This window comes from Balaenoptera musculus, chromosome 11, assembly GCF_009873245.2.
Source record: "Balaenoptera musculus isolate JJ_BM4_2016_0621 chromosome 11, mBalMus1.pri.v3, whole genome shotgun sequence".
NCBI lineage: Eukaryota > Metazoa > Chordata > Mammalia > Artiodactyla > Balaenopteridae > Balaenoptera > Balaenoptera musculus.
The window spans coordinates 90,061,277-90,080,697 of NC_045795.1; positions in this window are offsets into that span (position 1 = coordinate 90,061,277).

Sequence of the window (19,421 nt, forward strand, 5' to 3'; positions counted from 1 at the left end):
ATTTTTCTCACAGTGAGAATCTGAACTAATACAATAACATAAGCAAGTGTGTTACTTCTGGAATACTACGAACATTCAACAAAGGGTTAGATCCTGAGTCTTACATGACTTTCATAATCCACCTACTCCACCACACTGCACAAGACTATATATAAGGGGGTGCCCCAAAACATTATCCTTTGTTTGGTTGAAAGAAGAAGTAAGACAAAGTCCCTTTGTTTTTAAAGTAATTTGGGTGTTTATTTTTTTAAAGCCATTTTGATACATAGAATTTTCATTAAAAATGTAAAACATGTTTATAACTACTTCAATTTAATTTATTAGATATTTTTGAAATGTATACTCTGTGCAAGGCTGATCATCCTGAAGCCTTCCCAACATCCCTAGACACAACCCATATACATCAGATGGTCTGATATCTGCAAAATATACACTCATCTTTCAAGACTCTGCTAAAAATCTACTTTCCCTACTCAACGTCTCCTAATACTTTCCTCCTGCACAATTGACTGCCCACTATTTTTTTATATTTATTTCTTTATTGAGGTGTAGTTGATTTACAACATTATATGTTTCAGGTGTACAACATAGTGGCTCACAATTTTTAAAGATTATACTCCATTTATAGTTATTATAAAATATTGGCTATATTCCCTGTGTTGTACAATATATCCTTGTAGCTTATTTACTTTACACATAGTAGTTTATACCTCTTAATCCCTTACCCTCATCTTGCTCCTCGCCACAGAAAACCACTAGTTTGTTCTCTGTATCTGTGAGTCTGTGTATTTTTTATTATATTTACTAGTTTGTTTTATTTTTTAGATGCCACATAAAAGTGATAACATACAGTATCTGTCTTTCTCTGTCTGACTTATTTCACTAAGCATAAACCCTCCAAGTCCATCCATGTTGTTGCAAATTGCCCACTATTTCGTTTCCCCACTGTATCTTCTTTTCATTTTATATGAAAGCAGTGGTATCATTTAATTACATTTATTTGTTTATAAGTATAACCTATATAAAAGTCATGTAGCCTCATTGTGCTGCCTTAAATATAGTTGCATTCAAAACATAATCTTACACATAAAAGATAATTAAAAATAAGTCAATTTTATACTCCATTTCCTGGGGATAATGTCAAAAGGAAAGTTATATGTCTAAAACATATAGGATTTTTTTTTTAATCTGTTGCTCTACTCTTTTGCAGTATTCAGTGTCTTATATACGGGATTGACAATGTCAAAGATTGTTTTGGTCAAACGTCAAATAAGTGAGACATTCTAGGTTGCTAGAGGTGATGAGAATGTAGTTGAAATGACTGATCATAGGGTTGCAAAATAGTAAGGTGGTTGATAAAAAAAATACAATGAGTTTGCATCCATAAAAAAGAATGAAATAATGCCATTTGCAGCAACGTGGTTGGAGCTAGAGATTGTCATACAAGTGAAGTAAGTCATAAAGAGAAAGACAGATACCATAAGATATCACTAATATGTGGAATCTAAAATATGACACAAATGAACTTATCTATGAAACAGAAACCAACTCGCAGACATAGAGAACAGATTTGTGGTTGCCAAGGGGAGGTGGGGAGGGATGGAATGGGAATTTGGGGTTAGCAGATGCAAACTATTGTATATAGAATAGATAAACAAAAACGTCCTACTGTATAGCACAGGGAACTATATTCAATGTCCTGTGATAAACCATAATGGAAAATAATATTTTAAAAAGAATGTATATATATGTAAAACTGAATCACTTTGCTGTACAGCAAAAATTAACACAACAGGGCTTCCCTGGTGGCGCAGGGGTTGAGTATCTGCCTGCTAATGCAGGGGACACGGGTTCGAGCCCTGGTCTGGGAAGATCCCACATGCCGCAGAGCGGCTAGGCCCGTGAGCCACAATTACTGAGCCTGCGCGTCTGGAGCCTGTGCCCCGCAACAAGAGAGGCCGCGATAGTGAGAGGCCCGCGCACCGCGATGAAGAGTGGCCCCCGCTTGCGCTTGCCACAACTAGAGAAAGCCCTCGCACAGAAACGAAGACCAAACACAGCCATAAATAAACAAACAAATAAATAAATAAAATTTAAAAAAAATTAACACAACATTGTAAATCAACTGTACTTCAATTTTTTAAAAAATCAAAAAAAAATGCAATGAGTTTGTATGGTTTGGAAACCAGAATCTGTACTCTCACTTATTAGTAAATATTCTTTGTTTGCAAATGATATAAATTTAATTCAAACTGATTTGGCCATATCACTGTTAAGTGTAGGGACATTCTTCAGGCAGAGCTGAATCCAGATGCTCCAACAAATTTATGAAGAATTATGTGCTGACTTTATTCTCAGCAAGGCTTTTATCCTATGGCAGCTCCTACAATTTGAGTTCTACATTCAACCAGCTTAACACTTCCGTAGAGTGTTAAACCTCTTTGCCAAAAGTTCCAGCAAGAGTTAAAGGAATAAATCTTATTCCCAAACTTGAGACATCAAATTAGGACTATGTCGAGCTAAAATTGGGTTTTATGAGTATCCTAGGAGGTAGGGATTTGGTCAGCCCCATGTGAACTGCAGGACTGAGAGTAAGGTGGAAACCAAGGAACTGTCCCTAAAAATAGGAGATATGGAGGCTGATCAGGCAAAATAACAAATGAGCACTACACCTCACATAAAATAAAGTATACTGTAGATGGATGTTCTTGTTTTACAAAGGTTTTCATGCTAAAATACAAAATGGAGCCCGTAAGATAAAAGGGCACATCATCAATCATTTACAGAAACTTTTCACATTTCAAATTTTCAGAAATCCACTTTCCCTTCAGTTACATTTTCATATCAGCAGTGTGAATTATATCTTTTGAAATCTTAGTTGCCCTGCTCTATTGACTAAAAAAGAGCAAATAACTCACGTGAAATAGGCTTTCTGTCCATCTTTCTATACTATATATCTCTATATGCATATAGATCATAAATATGATGCACTTGAAATCTTCTCAGTGTGCCCATTAAGGACAGTGAATATACATGACACTGCTTCAGAGAGCGCAGTGAATTTACTGAACTTTTCACCTGGCCTAATTCATTTTCCATCACTTTACTTCCTCGGTGTTCTTCCAAGAGTGGATGTATGTGCAGGTAGGGGCTTTGCATGTGTCACCATTTCCTTCTGACACCTCTTTGGTGTGGAAATTGCTTTAGGTCTATAGGCATTTCCTCCTCCCCTGCTCTCCTCTCATTTATCTTCAAACTCTCCCTCTGCTGGAGCTCTGCTCTACATTCTCAAAGATATTCTTAAGTCTTTGCCAGAATTTGTAAATGGACTCCAGTTCAGCCCTTCTTCTTCATAAACTCACCATTTTCTTTCTTATTCTCCCGACCATCAAAATTCTTTACAGACAGTTTTCTCTCAGGGTCTGTGTTACTCCTACCCTATTCATTTTTTTATTTTAATAAATTTATTTATTTGTTTGTTTGTTTATTTTTGGCTGCATTGGGTCTTCATTGCTGCATGCGGGCTTTCTCTAGTTGAGGCGAGCGGGGGCTACTCTTCCTTGCGGTGCTCAGGCTTCTCATTGCGGTGGCTTGTTGTTGCGGAGCACAGGCTCTAGGCATGCAGGCTTCAGTAATTGTGGCGTGCGGGCTCCGTAGTTGTGGCTCACGGGCTCTAGAGTGCAGGCTCAGTAGTTGTGGCGCATGGGCTTAGTTGCTCCACGGCATGTGGGATCTTCCCGGACCAGGGCTCGAACCTGTGTCCTCCACATTGGCAGGCGGATTCTTGACTACTGAGCCACCAGGGAAGTCCCTACCCTGTTCGTTTTTAAAATATATCTTACAGTCTGACTTCTGGGCCCATCTATTCTACTGAGCCTGCAATTGTATTAACACTGATTACAAATACCCAAGTATTGATATAATGCCTTCATCTTGTCGTAATGTCATGTCTTAACAGTTACAACAAGAACAACTAACATTAATGAAACACAGGTGCCAGGCACCATGCTAAATTTTTATAAGAATTATTTCAGTATCTCATTTAATTTTCACAACATCTCTTAGTGGTGGGCTCTATTTATATTCCTAACCAGATTCTACTTCTGGTTCTCATGTTCACCTTCTACATTAGAAATATGACCCACTTACTAAACATTGACAGGTGTGTAGCCAGTGTGATGATACTTGTAATTTTGATAGGACATCTAGCCTCTGAAATGTTGTGAATGAAGCAAATAATTTATATTCTCTTTATTAGGCAGTTGCGTAGGCACTGTGCTTTGTAAATTTCAACCTTAGCAGTTCTCGAAAAAATAATAGCGTTCTCTATCTAGCTACCTTAAAATTTTGTTTGCCAAAACTTTACTGTGATGCTCTGGTGTTTTCAGCTGTAGAGGACATGGGACACAGGTTACTGAGTTGGCACAAGTTTTATGATGTTTTCCTCAGAACACTAGAAGTGCACATCTTTCAATCCATCAGCAAAATACTGAGCACACTGCACTGTGTAGGTGAACACAATATGAAGATTCCTCCACCCTCCAATGGAATTGAAATGTTGTTGGGAAGTTGAGCAATACACATATAAGAAAGAAACTTAGTAACAACACTAGGCAGTAGACTAAGTGCTGAGAAGTGATAGGAAGACTAAGCGCTCTTGGACTTCACAAAGGAAAGAGCCAGTTTTGAATAGGTAGTGACCAGAAACAAGAGTCCAAAGTGCAGTTTGACGGACAGGTCAGATCATGATTAAGCAGAAGGTTCATGAAACATGTGAACAAAGGAAAGAGATGGAAATAGCAATTCTAACAGCTCACTTTTATTGAGTGTTGACTCTGTGCCAGGTAAAATACTAAATGTTTTGTTTGTAAACTCATTCAGGGAGAAATTAGAGATGTACTTGGAAAAACTTTAAGGAGTCAATAAGGTGACCCAGGGTTATTCCTTGTTCTGACACTATGTGATCTTACCGTGCTAAGATCTTTTCCCCTGCTAAGATCTTTTCCCCTGGGGGCCTCAGTTTTTTCACTTGGCAAACGAATAGTACACACTGGGCAGTCTTGAAGTTTCTTCCTGGTCCAAATTCTATGTGAAGAGGTCAACATAGGAAAAATGATTATGGAACTGGAAACTGAAAAATGATTGTTAGACTTGGGGATTTTAGCTCAGAGACGCTAGGATCATTTAGTTGTTAATACTATGTTCAAGGCATTTTGCCAAGTTGCCTCATTTTCTATTCACTTGAATTTTGTAAAAACTAAGGTCCTGATCAACACTTATTTATGATTTTTCATAAGGGTAACTCATTCATATGCCTATAGGAAATAGGTAGGTAATGTAAATGAATTAATAACATCACATAGTAACTATGGTAATCTGGAGAGCAAAGGCTCTAAACAGGGAAGTCAGTAGCCTGCAACTGTTAGTTCTGTGGGAATATTATGTCCTCTGCTTCGCAGTAATTAAGAGAGGATTCAGAAGGATGAAAACCATAATCATGATTAACCTGTTCCTATTTTCTATGTTTTCTTCCAGGCACTTATCGTACACCATCATATGACTCTTAATGCTGGACATATATCTCTTGTTTCCTAGTTCAGGTAAGAAAAACGAAGCTTAAAGAAGCTAAGTAACACCCAATTTTTACCAACAGTCAGAAAGGGAGAAGGTGATGACAAGTTTCAAACTCAGGATAATCTAGTTGTAAAGCTCTTTCCTCCACCCCACCCACCTCCCCAGTATCCATCGCAGCCTGGTGAGACAACAAAGCATTGAACACAGCAGTTGCTTCTGGGAGCTGATTTTCAGGACTGTAGCAACTTTATAATTTGAACAACTTTAATCAAGATTCTTACCTTGGCAGATGCCATCTTTTTGCTTCAATTTTATACTAGGCTTTTCTGACTGTCTGTTGAAGTTTTTTGCCCTTTATTTGATCCCCAATGATTTCTTGTTTCCTGAGTTCCTCTAGATTAATATCTAACAGCCATTTGTCTATCATGTGGAACTCATATAATTAAGACTTTACCCCTCTACAGCATTCATTTTCAAACCTGGACCATGTTAACATGTTCTGCAGTTTGAAGAGAGTTTCTTCACTGTCATTTCTTATGCATGCTCTAAAATAAAGATCTGTTTAATGGACAATGTTATCCCATGGCCCATAAATATTAATATGAATGCCGTTAGTTAGAGTGGAATGTGCTCAGTTGTGAATGTTTTCAAAGAATATAATTGCTGATTTATTTTTACATTAGAGGATGTATTCTTAGCATTTGGAATCATTTGTGCTTAATTGGTATCAGCTATTCTCACATCAATAAATGAATAAATGAAACTCACATTACTAGCCCCCAGTGACACAGGAGAAGTTGACTTCTGGTGCCTTCCTAGACCTTGTCACTGATTACTACACTCACAGCCATCCAAGTGGTGAGAAGAACCCTGTCAGCTGACACAACATGCCTCTGATGTAGAGGCAGCATAGAAAGAATGCATGAAGTTTGCTTGTTCCAGAAAACATTTCGTTATATATAATTAAGATATACAAAAAGGAGGTACTCAAATTCTATAGCTTATTGCCAGCCAAATAATTTAACCATTCACAAATAAATCTCAGTGGATAAATTCATCAATTTAGTTTAACTGGGATCATATTGGAATAGCAGCTTCAAATTGATATGCTCCTCTCACTGAAGGCTTCTAAGGTGAAAGTGAAATAAAAACAAGTAAGACGTAATAATTATAACCTCTTTATAAAATATTGTATGGAAGGAGTATCGAGTTAATTATTTGACAAAAAATAAATTTAATCATCATTTTGTGAAATTTGATGGTTAATAAAAAACATACAGAGAAAACTTTAAAGCGTTGAAAAGTATACATTTTAGCTCAAAATTTAGTGTGGCTATAGCACAAGGAAATTAATCTACATCTTTCGGGCTACCTCTCAATAGCAGACATTATCAAAGATACTATCCAAATATCATTCATTTATTCATTCAGTAATAACATTAAGAAAACTTGATTGCCAGGCATGAGTTAACTATTTTGAGAGTATTAAAACACTGTGAGATATAGCCCTTAACTTTTCATCTTCAGGGAATTAACAAGTTCCTCTGTGGAGCCCCTCTCTGATTCTTCATTTATTTCAGTATTATGCCTCTTGCTATAAATGCATAGGGCACAAACTTGTGGATAGTCCAACAACAACTATTGCTAGCTAGTTGTCATAGCTAGTTAACTGACACTGATCACAAGGAACTCTAAGGCAACAGAATAAATGAGTATCTTGGCTTTTCTTATTTAAAATATCCAGCGCTTATGGAGTACGTACTATGAGTCAAAGGCTGTACTATGCACCACTCTTCCATTTACTTCTCACGTTAGCCCAGGAACTGCTCTTTTATTAGCATCATTACTCCTGTTTCACAGGTGTGGCAGCTTGGCCTCAGAGGCGTTCTACCGCTTGCCCATACTGCAGCTAGCAGGTAGTAGGGACAAGTTTTGAAGCTGAGCAATTGTCCCTAGAGCTTAAGCTCTTAATACTATTCCATTCAAATGCTGGGTATTAGTATAAGTAAACAGATTCATTTCAGTCAGACTGCTAAAGTAAATTAATGCTGATTGCTCTGCCCAAAGCGCAGAAATAAACTCAATAAAGTCCATGTATCTTTTCATTTTCTTTTAAGATTTCACCAGGAGAAAATAGCTTCCAAGGCTAACCTCAGGTGATATGCAAAACCATATTCTTCATTAAAAATTTTTTTCTATTTTAGTATGAAGTCCTCAGACTATTACTGGGTAGTTTTTGCATAATATTTAGTGCTCACCAATTATTCCATATGCTTGTCTACATTTCCCAGCCTTCCTAGCAATTATTCTGGAGCCCCGTATCTAGTTTGGCCCATGGATGCTGACAGGAAATGACATGTTTTATGTCTGGGCTGAGCTAGTTCATCCATTCCTCTCTTTCTCTGCAGTGTTTTTAGAAGCTGTGTGTTTCAGATGGCATAGCTACAAGGTGCAGGCTGGCTGCCCAATATGCACTGGGATAAGAATTTATGTGAAACTCATTGAATTAAGAGACTGAGATTTGGAGGTCAACAGAACCTAAGTTAATGTGACTAATACTAAAGTTTAATTGTCCATAGGTTAAAAATGGAGTTATCTATTCATCCATGCATGTCTTTTCTGTCACTTCAGAGACACCCTAACTTGGAAGACAGAATCTGTTTTATGTGTTAGCCATTAGCAGGATGTACAGAACCAGCCATTATTCATGCCAACTTACAGTATCAGTAATGCTCTGGGTTCTCAGTACATAGACATTGGAAATGATGACGCATATCTGATTGGGGAATGGGCTCATTGTTACCCCTAGCCTTCCACATGTGAGTGGGCTGAGGTCTGTCTGCTCACCCATAATGAAAGGGGTGTGTAAAATTTCCATGGTGGTCACCATTGTCCCTGTGTGTTGAGGCAAGCCATAAAAAGCTGCACTGCCTTTTGGCAGAAGTCCAGGAAGACCAGGGACATTTGCTCAGATTCTTGGCAAGGATGACTTTATGTCAAAATTCTGTCATTAAAAAATGTCAAATGAAAGTTAAGGCAAAATAACGTTACCATCATTTCCCCTCATTCCTAGGGAAATATGTGGACTTTTAAATATATCGTATTCTAGATGTTATCACTTTCAGCAATCTGGATTGAAGCTACTATTTAAATAAAAGTCTATATTATCTGATTTATCAAAATGTACTGCATCAGCATCATATATTTGGACATTTAAAGAGGAAAGTTTAGAATATATCTCCTAGGTTTGATGTTATAACCTGGGAGTTTATTAGTAGAATTTTGGAAAACCCCTCCCATATTTTTAAAGATCCAAAATTATGTCTCACAGTTACCAAAAAAAAAAAAAAAAAAAAAAAAAACCTAAAGATCTCAACTCAGATGATTTTGAACATTTCAGATTTTCTTGCTACAAACAAATTCTCCCTCATACAAATAGTACATAAATGTAAAGGAAATATTAAATGCCTATAGTATCAGACAATCTGAGATCCTCTATTCTGAGAATTTATCATTATACTTTTCAAATTATTTCCAAATCCTACCTGCTTTCAGATCCTCAGAAGCTGGCTTTCTGTTTTGCTATGATTGCTCAAAAGAAAATAAACAGATGGACTGAAAAAAAAATCCAGAAATACAAATAGGGTAGAAACTGCCCAGGGCTTTTGAACAGCATCAAAGTAAGGTGGGTTTTTTCCTTTCTGTTTTTGGTTGGGGGGTTCTATTTGACAAACAAATCTCCTGGAACAGAAACCTTGATATGGTTTCACTCTCAACCACCATCAACTGTGTTTTATTTTGTTTTGTTTCTCTTTAAATCCAAACATAAATTTAAGGTGTTTTTTTGTTTCGTTTTGTTTTGTTTTGTTTTGTTTTGTTTTGTTTTTTAATTCTGATGAGGGAATGATCAATGATTGGTATTTAAGAAGTATATTAAACTGGGGGTGGGAGGGAGGAGGAGATCTATGCAAGACTTTAGGATATATGGATTCCTTTACTTCAACAGTGAAGAACTTCAGGGGCCCTAATCTCATTAATTAAATTGCTTTCAAATAAAGGCCAGGTCCACTGACACCTGACAAAGATAAATTATGCCCAGGATAGACTTCAGTTTTCCTGCATATGCTTGCCCTTTATTTGTTGACATCCACATATAGGACTCTAAGTTAAACATATTTTATGTTTCCAGTACCCCATTTTCTACCTCCTTTTTTGTTTGTAACGTCAAGTATAGGACGTTTTTATAACGTCAAGTATAGGACTTTGAAGGGAAAACTGAGGGGCAGAGACATTAAATGCTCCAGCCCTGTAGGGGTTACAGGGCACATCTGCCCTGAACACATCCTGAACGAGGCACCCAGACAGTGGCATAAATCAGAACTTAAATTCAACCTGAGTTCTGCTTCCCAAGCCCCAAACCTGGTGGTTCTGCCTCAGTCTGAACCAAAAAGTTTTGAGATTAGTCCCACCCTTGGTGGGATTTAGTTGGGTCACCCAGAGGAAGTCCCTTTCTCTAATTCATACAAAGGCACCATAGGGTCCTTGCAGTGCCCTAGGTGCTCTGAATGAAAGGAGCGAAAGCCGCTTTTGTGATTCCCTACACTTCCAAGATTAACAACCATGGCACCGTCCCAGCTAGTTCAGAAACACAAGCATGGAGGCCTGAACAAGTGAACTTAAATTAGGTGGTTTTGAAATTCCACATCCAGTCTATCAAAAATAGAGGAATGAAGACTGGCATGTTGGCAGCTAAGGCAAACTTTAGCATGACCCAGAAAGGCAATAAAAAGTAGAAGTTAAGGCAATAGGATTTGGTTTTGGTCAATCTACTCAAATCCTGGTTCTTTCCACCTGTTAACTGTATGTCTGTAATTATTAACTACATATTCTTTATGACCCCATTTCTTTAAAGATAAAATTACTAAAAGAGTACCTACTTCAGAAAGCTGTTCTGTGAAGATTTATTATGTCATAGCACATTTAGTTGACCCATTAAGGGAGGTTATTATGCCAGCATCATCAGCACCAGAGTCATCACTGCAGGCCTGTATCTTAAATCCCATAAATGCATGTTAAAAATGCATATTTTCTGGCCTCATTCTCTATCAACTTAATCAGAATAAATGGACTTGGGATCTGGAAATGTGCATTTTTAACGCACAAATCACATAATTCTGAGGGAACCTTGTAAATGAGAACTTCAAAGAGATAGATGAATTTCTGCCTCCGAGACAGACCGTCTGAATTCACCCCTTATTTTAATAGATGAAGAAACATACACATGTTAGTTTAGCAACTTTCCAAAGGTCACACAATTAGTCTTCCTACTTACCAATCTAAGTATCTCCCAGCATTTTGATGGGCTTCATTATTTAAAATGTCATAGTAGCTTTTTTCCAACCAGCATGGAAAGATGAATCAGACACTAGGTTTAAGTGTGTTTCAGAGAGATGAAAAGTCTGGTGAATTTTCTTAGAATACAATCATGCTGAACTTGGCATACTCCTATCCTACCCACTTCTAAGTTCCACCTTAATGTTCTATCAAATTTAAACTATAAGCCAGAGACGTGTTGAGGGTAGAACAGCGCCTTCCTCAAGGACCTGCTCCTAAATGACACTTATGTACAATAGGCCACGATTGTAGGTGACTTTGGAAATACACAGGTAAAATTGGTCCGTTGCCTGCAACTCTGGTTGCCTTAATGAATGATGTCACAGTCTCCCGAATCTAAAGAACAAGATCACTCTCTCATTGACTGACTAGCAGGTCAGAAGGCACTATGTTGTGAAATTTTGTCAGGCCACACTCTAATGAGTTGTCTGTCATAGAACTGGTATTGAACTATTATAGATATGGCTTTGAAGATTTAAGATTTGTTAGTCAGGGTTACAAACACACAAGAATGAAAACAAACTAAACATTATTCTACCAGTTCTACCCATTGGAAAAAAATAAAGTTTAAAAACTGGAAGCAGCCTTAGAAATCATCTGACAAATTTCTTAATTTTATAGAGAAGAAAACAGAAGCCTTGCAAAGTCAAATAATATATATGGAGTCACATGGCAATATAGTGCAGATCTGTGACAGTGATAATAATAATGTTGACATTAATTCAAACACATTCTAGGTATTTTATATTCCATTCACTCATTAAACTTAAACATGCCATTGGCTATGAGGAAAATGAAGCTCAGAATGGTTAAATAACTTGCGTAAGATCACATACCTAGTACATGCTAAGCTAAGATCTGAACTGTTACGTAAGACTCCAAACCAAGATGCTTAGACCCAGTTCTAACTTTTTCTGCATGTTGCTGCTCTCACTCCCCCAGTTTCCAGGCTACTGCTTTAGTGCCCCTTCTTCAACCAAACTCTTGAAATTGAATTGATTTTGTATCCCAAATCTGAGTTCATCAAGGCTTGAAGGAACACTTCATTGTCAAGCTGTTAGATGTCAATGATTGATAATTTTAAAATGGGTTTATAAAGCCAGTTGAAGAGAGTTCTGCACTCCCAAATGTCACCACTGTCATTTAGGTGACTTTTAGAGCAACTGGAAGTTTGGAACCAACTTGGAGCAGTACTTCTCTGAGGAACAGAAGGGGGATATAAAATGAGGACATCTCCTAAATGGCTGTTATTATAGCAAAGATTTTTGATAATGTCACACTGTGTAGATAAAGACCATACACTCATGTCAGTGTCATCTGACAGCCTGTGAAGATGACCAGTGAAGGAAGATTTCTCTTAAAAAGTGAATGAAATTGCAGGCTGAGGGAATGAGATGCCAGGAATCCCGGAGGCAGGAAAGTGAAGGAAGCAAGCAAGGAGATAAAAGCAGCTTGGCTAGAATGTAACAAAGGAGAGGAGTGTCAAAGAGATAAGACTATAGATAAGATAAAGTTGGGGCAATGTCGTAGAGGCTCCAGGGCAGGGAAGGCTTTATTCTAGTTCCTTAAGAGATGGGAGACTTATTGACAGTTTTGAAGCAGCATATTGGTAGACGTGAAGCATCAAATTAGTCACCAACGGCTGATCTAAATATTTACAAATAAAAAGATACGAACTCTAATGAAAAACTGATGAACTCATAAAAGTGCTAACAAAAGATCAAGATGAAAAAAAAATTAATTACATGGGACTGAGTGAACTGATGAGGATGAGTATAATTTTTGTGACTTTCTGTCTGAATTTAAAAAAAAAAAAAATCCCACAAGGACTCAGAGGCAAAGAATATACAAATCAATTTTCACTGCAAAGTAAAGGAGCTGTTACAGTGGAGGATTACTGGACTGAATGTCAATATTATGACATAGTATGAGTGTGTTTAAAAAAAAAAAAAAAAAGATACGAAGTTTTATGAGCACTAAAATCTGTCGTGAAGCAGAAAGAATTTTCTTTATCATAAGTGGTAATAAAGCCAAGCCATATAGCATAATGAAAAGTTAGGGGAAAATTTCCAATGTCTTCTTCCTCAAATATCAGTAATTTTTACCTACTAGAAAACTCATCATCACGATCTACCTTCCTTTCCTTTCTCTTTCTAACTACATGAGGGCTAGAAATTAAAGCTACTTTACTACTACACTTCTCACCTCAATGTCTCTTTTTATATCTTTTCAACTACCAGGAATACATAATGGCAGAAGGAGTGGAGGACACCCAGTGGTGGTGGGCACTGCATTCTAGGGTGAGGAGCTGGTAGTAGGAGGGGAGCAAAATAGCAATGACCAGAAAAGAGTGAATCTGGAAAACCTTTAGTTTTTAGTTTAGTTTAGTTTTAGGAAAACCTAAGCACGTCTTCAAGTTAAAAAGGAATAAGATTACTTCTGAATTGTCATATGGTCAGGTAACATCAGACATACCCTCCTCAAGACAACGTAGTCATATATGACTGGAAGTTCTATAAAAGCATTAGAATTAAGGGAACAGAGAGAAATCTGAAAAATGGTCCCCCCAAAGTCAAAATTGATTATATGATAAAGGTGATGTTCCAGCTCAGCAGAGAGAAGATGGGTTATTAGTACAATGAACCATTTATAAACAGTTCAAATTAAAGATTTATATAATACCATCTATGAAAATATATAACATAGATTTTAAAATTATATTTTAAATATGAAATCATATATGAACTAGCTGAAGACATATCTAAACACAAAAGCAATTAAATAAATTACAAACAAACATTGTTAGATTTGAATATCCTTCAGTCAACTTTTCTTTCACTTGGACATTTAAATTTTTAGAAAGATTTGTCTTTATTCTCAGGCTTTATTGCCTTAATACACTTTCATCAAGGCACCAAAACCTGACTTTCACCCCGGTGAATTCAATATATCAGCTTCTGCTAAGGTCACCAATAATCAGTAAACTATTGGTAACCAGTGGGAAATACCACAATCCTCTTCTTATTTAGTTTCTTCAAGTGTTTGACACTCTTTATCATTCATTCTCGCTTGAAATTTTCATTGGTGTTGGTGACCTTGTTGTATTCACCTTGTTTTCCTTCCACTTAGAACCTCAACTAGCATGCAGAAAACTTTCTTGGAAATTGGGAAAAAAACTGATAGCCTCTTGCTAAGGTGCACAGGGTAGTGCATGGGATCTTAGCTTATTCTCACCCTTTTGGCCAGATGCTCTTGTGCAGGACGCAACCTGCTCAACTCCATGTGACCACCCTCTTCCTATATCATTTTGCTCATTCTCATTTCCCTATGTAGGTTTCTAACTACACTACTGATTCTACCGTGATACGATTTAAAAATCATAACATTTTAAATGCTGGAGTTTTTTCTGATTTTCAGAGTTAAGCGATACGCAGAGCATTGAGGACTTAAATTGTAGTTATAGTACAGAACTTAAATCACAGAAGCCTTGGAAATGTGAAAAAGGAGATAATAATAAAGCTAACAAAAATTAAAAGGTACATAAAAGGAGTAAATGCACCAGTTTACTCACATCTCATAACGAAGTCAATAGATATAGTGTTAAAGGTTATGACATCTAAAAAAGAAAGTTATAACTATATTATATGAAGTTTTCATGATACTCATTAGAGGAACAAAAAACAAAACTACAAGTACAAACAGCAGTTGCTTCTTGGAAATAAAACTGGGGCAGAGGGGATAAGATTTTTGCTTTTTATTTTGTGCTATTCTGCACCTTTTAATTGTTTTAACCCTGAACCACTTCTATAATAAAACAAAGTGCATATATCTAGTTTTGATATTTATTAAGAAATGAAAAGAAAAGAAAGGAGGTTGGATCAGCTGACCTTTAAGGTCTCTTCTATCTTGAGAGTCAGTGATTCTGTGACCACAGATGCAGTTTAGGAAGATTAATCTTGCAGCCGTGTGCAAGATGGATTGGAATAGAGAGAGATGGAAGTGGAGAAGCCAATTACCAGGTTATTATAGTACATATGGTAGGAAAGTAATGAGGGTCTGAACTGAGGTGTAGGCAGCAGGAATAGAAGGAAGGTTAAAAATGTGAAAGGCTTTGTGGAGATAGAATGTACCTAATTTGGAAATTGATTGGATGGAAGTACAGGGTCTCAGAAAAGGGGTATTAAACTGACTATAAAATTTCAAGTCAGCATGATTATAAGACTTGGTGGTATCATTAGCTGAAGTAAGAGAATCAGAAGTAGAGGGAATATTCCAATGACTAGGCCAAACTGAGTCAGGGAAGGTTGTAATTATGAGAAGCAGCTTAATCATTAGTGGATGGGAGCATAGTGGTAGTCAAAAGGAATTTAGGCAGCACCTAAATTTGTTGAAGAGTTTGGCTCCTGCTCTCCGGCCAGGGAGGACTGGGGATCATTTCTGAGTTGGTAGAAGCTTATTTGTAGCTTGATATATTCTGAGTTAAGGAAATGGGAAAAAAAAAAATTTTTTTAAACCTTCTCTCTACTAAAGGAAACAAAAAGTCTTGAGTATTGATACAGCTCTTCAGCACTATTCTATAAAATTGACCTTGCCATGCATAACTTAAAAAATTAATGATAATAATAGTGTCTCACTTAGACAAGTATGCCAAACACTGCATGTGTTATAAAAGTAATTGCTCCTATAGTATATCTTATAATATCAGAAATATACTCCTGAGGCAAATAGATGATTATCAAAAATATACATGTACATATGTAACAGTTCTCCTTTCTTTCTTTTTTTACATTACCAAAATTGCAAAAGCTGAATTGTCTAATTTGGTGGAAGTAAATTAGACAATTTATTTCCTGGGTTTCATGAATTCATGGTCATCCACTTTATTTGGATGCTTTATTTTATTTACACCTACCTCTTTCTATTAAATGGATTGAAGATAGCTTACACCTGCAAAGTATTAAAATATATCATACAAAATTGTAGTTAAATTCAAAATAAGGAAATGGAGCAAGATAATTCCAGGTGATATTACAAATGAAAACTGAAATTTCAGTAGGAAAATAAGACGACAGATTAAAAAAACTTCTCATGTATGAATCACTATGTTGTACCTCTGAAAATAATATTATAAATCAACTACACTTTAATAAAAACAAACAAACAAAACCCAAAAACTCCTCATGCAAACATAAGTATAGAGAGATAAAAGGGGATCTAAAACAAGATCTGTGCCATGTAAAGGGTCTATTTTGCATTTATAATTTAGAGGAAAATATAAAAGCATTTTAGGGCTTCCCTGGTGGCGCAGTGGTTAAGAATCCGCCTGCCAATGCAGGGGACATGGGTTCGAGCCCTGGTCCAGGAAGATCCCACATACCGCAGAGCAAGTAACCCTGTGTGCCGCAACTACGGAGCCTGCACTGTAGAGCCCATGAGCCAGAACTACTGAGCCCACGTGCCACAACTACTGAAGCCCTTGCTCCTAGAGCTCGTGCTCCGTGACAAGAAAAGCCACCACAATGAGAAGCCTGTGCACCTCAACAAGAGAAAGCCCACGAGCAGCAACGAAGACCCAACACAGCCAAAAATAAATAACTAAAACAAATGTAAAAAAAAAACATTTTGTAAGGGAAAAGAAAATATTGAAAAATCAGCTTTGTGTTCTAAATAAAGTTTAAATTATATTAAAAACCAAGAAACTATAGATGACATTAAGTCACAAGTTAGAGGTGTATGTTGATGAATGTGATAAGAAAAATTGCAAAAGCCAAACTTATTTTTTCAGTATAGGCTTGTGGGTTTTTTGAAAATACAATAACCCTTTGAAATAATCAGAAGTAGAGATTATTATCATCACACTTTGTAAGAGATGAAACTGAGGCTTCTAAGGACCTTGCTTAAAAGCAGGTGATAAAGCTGAGTTTCTAAGCCAGTGACCTTGTTTCCTGAGCATTGCTTTCCCCACTGCCATTCAGTGACAACCATCAGAGTTTTCTGCATTATTTTCACAATGCATAAAAAATTAGCTCCCGGAATATCTTACTTTAACTATCTTCCAACAAATAATAACACATACCCATGTTGATGAACTCAACTGACCAAAAACTCTGATCAAGTAAAATACTTTACATAGAAAAGAGCCTTTTTCTATTACCTCAGACACTGGAGAAGGGCATGAAATGCTAATGCTGCTGCTGCAGCCACCAAGAATCCTGTGTGCAAGCACAGGTCACTATCCACGCACCACACACACACCCCCTTCCCTGAGCCTGTGCAGCACGCCACTGCCAGGGTCCCGTGATCCAGGGACAAGTTCCCCGGGAGAACACACGGCGCGCCTCAGGCTGTTGCAATGTCACGCTGGCCTCTGCCGCTGCAGGCTCACCCCGCATTCCAATTATAACTACCGTACCCCTCCCTCCCCTTGGCATGAGTGAGCCAGAGCCCCCTAATTAGCCGCTGCTTTAACCCCATCCTGTCTGGGTGGGAACAGAAGCCTGAGGGTGACCTACATGCAGAGATGGGGCCAAAACTAAAGCTGAACCCCAGGAGCTGTGTGAACAAAGAAGAGAAAGGGAAATTTCTCCGTGCAGCCTCAGGAGCAGCAGATTAAATTCCCACAATGAATTTGAGGTACCCTGCATCTGTGGAACACCTGAATAGACAATGAAGCAACCCAAAAGTGAGGCGGCGGACTGTAGGAGCAACTGTAGACTTGGGGTTTGCTGTCGGCGACTGACTTGTTTCTGATTTTTATGTTTATCTTAGTATAGTTTTTATTGCTTATTATCATTGGTGAATTTGTTTATTGGTTTGGTTGCCCCCTCTTTTTTTTTTAGTATTTTTAATTTTTTTAGTTTAATAATTGTTTTTGTTTTTTAAATTTAATTATTTTATTTTATTTTTCTTTCTTTTTTTCTCCCTTTTCTTCTGAGCCATGTGGCTGACAGGGTCTTGGTGGTCTGGCCTGGTGTCAGGCCTTAGCCTCTGAGGTGGGAGAGCCAAGTTCAGGACATTGGACCACCAGAGACCTCCAGGCCCCTTGTAATATCAATCAGCGAAATCTCTCCCAGAGATCTCCATCTCAGTGCTAAGACCCAGCTCCACCCAACAGCCAGCAACCTCCAGTGCTGGACACCCCAGGCCAAACAACTAGGAAGACAGGAACACAACCCCACCCATTAGCAGAGAGACTGCCTAAAATCATACTAAGTTCCCAGACACCCAAAAATCACCACTGGACACAGCCCTGCCCAGCGGAAAGACAAGATCCAGCCCCACTCACCAGAACACAGGCACCAGTCCCCTCCACCAGGAAGCCTACACAACCCACTGAACCAACCTTAGCCACTGGGGGCAGACACCAAAAACAACAGGAACTACGAACCTGCAGCCTGCGAAAAGTAGACTCCGAACACAATAAGTTAAGCAAAATGAGAAAACAGAGAAATATGCAGCATATGAAGGAGCAAAGTAAAAACCAACCAGACCAAACAAATGAAGAGAAAATAGGCAGTCTACCTGAAAAAGAATTCAGCATAATGAGAGTAAAGATGATCCAAAATCTTGGAAATAGAATGGAGAAAATACAAGAAACATTTAACAAGGACCTAGAACTAAAGAGCAAACAAACAATGATGAACAACACAATAAATGAAAAGAAAAATTCTCTAGAAGGAATCAATAGCAGAATAACTGAGGGAGAAGAACAAGTAAGTGACCTGGAAGATAAAATAGTGGAAATAACTACCACAGAGCAGAATAAAGAAAAAAGAATGAAAAGAATGGAGGACAGCCTCAGAGACCTCTGGGACAACATTAAACACACCAACATTCGAATTATAGGGGTCCCAGAAGAAGAAGAAAAAAAGAAAGGGACTGAGAAAATATTTGAAGAGATGATAGTTGAAAACTCCCCTAACATGGGAAAGGAAATAGTCAATCAAGTCCAGGAAGCGCAGAGGGTCCCATACAGGATAAATCCAAGAAGAAACACACCAAGTCATATATTAATCAAAATTAAAATTAAATACAAAGAAAAAATATTAAAAGCCGTAAGGGAAAAGCAACAAATAACATACAAGGGTAACCCCATAAGGTTAGCAGCTGATCTTTCAGCAGAAACTCTGAAAGCCAGAAGGGAGTGGCAGGACATATTTAAAGTGATGAAAGGGAAAACCTGCAACCAAGGTTACCCAGCAAGGATCTCATTCAGATTCGATGGAGAAATTAAAACCTTTACAGACAAGCAAAAAGATTTCAGCACCACCAAAGGAGCATTACAACAAATGCTAAAGGAACTTCACTAGGCAGGAAACACAAAAGAAGGAAAAGACCTACAATAAAAAACCTGAAACAATTAAGAGAATGGTAATAGGAACATACAGATTGATAATTACCTTAAATGTAAATGGATTAAATGCTCCAAACAAAGGACGTAGACTGGCTGAATG